At 38.3% G+C, this 3,759-nt stretch overlaps 1 non-coding gene across 1 annotated transcript; it reads right to left on the bottom strand.

The window, feature by feature from the left end:
• Window positions 1-1,801: 1,801 nt before the first annotated feature.
• On the bottom strand, window positions 1,802-1,873 carry Trnah-gug (transfer RNA histidin (anticodon GUG)). Its single transcript has one exon. It is a non-coding gene; the product is annotated as a tRNA-His (tRNA).
• Between the last annotated feature and the right edge of the window lie 1,886 nt (window positions 1,874-3,759).

Genomic DNA, 3,759 nt, shown 5'->3' with positions numbered 1-3,759 from the left:
TATCTCTCTTCCACTTGATTGGAACAACCATCGATTTGACTTTTTCGAGGCACATTAAACTTGAAACACTCCCATTCGTTTCCTACTTTTCCTATCATCGTCCTATCTTTAACAGAATAACACAGATTGGAAGAAGTTAAATAGCAAACATGTATAAAAGTTATCGTTGAAATAATCTCTTCGTTAAAGTAATAAACATATTTGAATTAATGAGTGCAAATAAAAGTAAATTTATCAATTAATTGTAGATTTAATTTCACTCCTTCTTTGTATCCATACAAAATAGTGATAATTCTATAAAAATGATTCAATTTTATTCATAAGAGTATGCAATCATTTCATCAATGTTTTGCTATGATGTTATCACGTTAAACTATCGTCTGTAAACCGACTTTACAGACAACCAATTTTTTTTCTTAGTATAAACTGATTTTTGCTCGTTTCCTGTGTGTTTGCATCTTTCATAATTATTTTTTCTTCTTTTTTGAGGTACTTGTATGTCGTGTGTTCACAATAACATCTTGAATAAAGCAAGTTGGTGTATATTACCAAATGGACGTTAAACCTTCAGCCCTAATTGCATGGGATTGGGTGATTTCAATTACGTAATATATATATATTTTTTCCTCCTTTCAGAGGGGGGTGGGGGGTGGGTGGTGTTAAAATAATGTATGTATGGCCCAAATGAGAACGCGATTCAAATGCATTATACGGTATGCACTCCGGGACCTCTTGGGTAAACAATCACGCAAATCCATCATGACTCCGGTAATTAACACAGAGTTCCACGGGTTTCGGACAGCGATATCTGCTCTCTCGATTTCCACCCGTGCAGTTTACAAAACGAATCTTTCGTAAAAACTTGATTACGGGGTTTGCATAGTTAATTGCTATCGGTGGCCCGCGAGGACTTGACGTACGACGTGGCATTGCGAGAGAATGAAAAAAAAAAAAAAAAAGAAAGGAAGAAAGGAATTTTAATTTATCCGGTTTGTTTGGCAAACCAAGACAAACAGTCTGCGCATCTTCCCCCAACTCTCCAGGGGAGCTTCGACCGCTGTCGTGTGCACAGACTGGCTGCAACTCACTGCGAACATTTTTTTCTTTTGTAAATGGAAACAGAACTACTCACGTAAAATAACAGATGTGTTTGCAAATACTTACATTTGCATGAAAACAACTGTATCACTGCAAAAAGAGTGTTCGCAATAGTACTTAAAAGTTGTTCGTAAACCAACTCCTGAACTGCTTAACGGTACTAAATGCGCATATCAATAAGCACAATAAATAAATTAAATAAAATCAAGTTAATTAGTATTTATTTATTTTTACATGGTTGAAAAAATTATTCTGTTAGGAAAGATAAATATATAATTATGAGCACACATGCAAAAATAATCATAGCCATGTGTTGTACAAAGTAACAATATATTTCTTGTAGTATTACAAAATATTTATTGGCAACTGGTTTCCAAAGAATTGTTTTGTGAAAGTACAGAAAATATTTATTATGTGTAGCTGCTTAAAGGCGAATGCCAGACGTTTGTTTAAGAGATGCAGATAGTATTAGTAGTATCTGAACTATCTTTCAAAGATACAGATAATAGGCTTTCGAGACCAGAGACACTAACCATTTCTTGGCTTCTGCGTTAAGGCGACGTCCTTGAACTGATAAAAGTGGTTGAGTTGAATTCTTCGTTGAAGTTTCCTTACATTTACTGTAATTTCTAACAGTGAACTGATGAGAACGTATAGTGAGAAAGAAAAAAATAACGAAGAAAAAAAATGTTCCAGCCTACGTTGCCGTGACCAGGATTCGAACCTGGGTTATTGCGGCCACAACGCAATGTACTAACCACTATACGATCACGGCTACCGCGGCTGCTGGTATCCATCAGCTCTCTTCAAGATGTCTTTCTTGTCCGACAATGACCAGTCACTCATGACCGCGTCGCACGAAGGCTTTTCGCCGCCGCGGTTGAGCGAAGGACAGCTTGTTCCGTCGCGCGCCGCTCTCCGGTTCGACGACGACACAGAAACGGACACTGATACGTGGATCACGGAACAGAGTACCTACAGTGGACGCGTTCAAACACGGACCCGAGGTATCAGTACCCGTTCTGTAACGGCACGGACACGGGAGACGGGATCTCCCGGAAAGTTTCCCCATCACGTCTCTGCTGCTTCCTCGATACACGGGAAGGTAGCATATTGCAACCAGTGAGATTGCATTTCAAGGTTACGAAATAGATAATTTATTTAATTTAAATATACTTACATAAAAAATTAACGACAAACTTATAACAGAACACTAGATTTGCTTTACTTCAAACAATTTTTTAACGTATTTCGAACATAAAAAACCAACACGGATACCACTGCAAGCACAAGTACTCGGCTTCTATTGGTCGCACGGAGTGACGTAAACGGAAGAGCCCAGTATTGCCGGGTCCGTCTTCGTCTGCCTGCTGTTGTAGAAGCTCTGTTCCGTGTGATCCGTCTACTGTTACGTGATACGTCTGTCTCTGTAGCCGTGTCATTGTATAATGGGCCTTGGCTGGACATTCTCATCCGTTTACACGTTACCCCGTGCAACCCATGGAGTTGGGAATTGATTATTCTCGGAAGACGGCATGCTGTGACGAAGTTGAAATCATTTTTTTACGTTGCCATTGCCGGGGAAACTCCAAGACCCCGTGATTTGCCACTTCTCGTTTTTTTTTTATTTCTTTTCCTGTTTTGTTCTCCATGAAAAATTTTTAAATGACATCAACGGGTGGAAAGGAATATTTAACTTGTTGGGAGCGTGTATTTTAAATGTTGGTTGACACTTTTCGATTTCAACTAAGTTTTCATAATTTTTTACTAGAAAAATTCCTAAGATTTTATTAGCTCATATGACGTAATGAATATCAAAAATTTTAAGATACGTCAGTTCATCACCATCGCAATTTAATTTCCCTGTTGGTCTAAAAACATTCTTTTCAGAGTTACTGTTTTTTTTTTATTTTTTATTTTGCAGGGGTTGGCTTCCCTTGGCTTTCCAAAGTATTAGTGCCCCGTAAAAATAAATGGGCCAGGGAAATGATACGGTTGCTTCGGTGTAGTAAGACTTGTTATGTGAGAAATGTTTGGCATTGAGCTACATTTTCTTGGCAAGTTTCATTTTCAAGAAGAACAGATGGCCTCTGCTCTTTACTAGTGCCACGATTATTTCACTGATTCTTTTCGCCCAACGCTAGGCTAGGATGTTGTACATAAAACTCTAGCCATTATATTGATATCTTTGACCGATACCATGGTTCGAAGAATGTTCTTCTTTTGAATCGTATTGTACATAATTCTTTTCGTTTATTTCTGGTCCAGAACCACCCAGAGCGTGTCAAGAGAACTGTAATTTATTTGTTGTAAATTGAAGAGAAATATTAATGCAAACTTACAGATGTGTGTAAATTTGTACATTTACACGAATAACAACTGTATCACTCACTACTAAAAAGCGTTCTCAGTAATTCAATCTTCAGCTTCATTGTGTGGGACGGTAGTTGACTCCTAGGCAAGACGTGACGGACGCACCTAACGATAGCGCGTTACAAATTCAAGGCAACGCCATCCATTGACGAAGTTTTATAAACTAACAGTTAAAAGCGCTTTTAGTTCGCTAGCAGCCGCGAGCTTCACGAAGCGGATGGGTTTTGCCAAGGATAAGGATAGGAAGTAAAAGAAATCTTACTATATGACCGTGTGACAGACGTTAAT

This window comes from Bacillus rossius, chromosome 16, assembly GCF_032445375.1.
Source record: "Bacillus rossius redtenbacheri isolate Brsri chromosome 16, Brsri_v3, whole genome shotgun sequence".
Taxonomy (NCBI): Eukaryota; Metazoa; Arthropoda; class Insecta; order Phasmatodea; family Bacillidae; genus Bacillus; species Bacillus rossius.
This window is presented reverse-complemented; position numbering and strand designations above follow the sequence as displayed.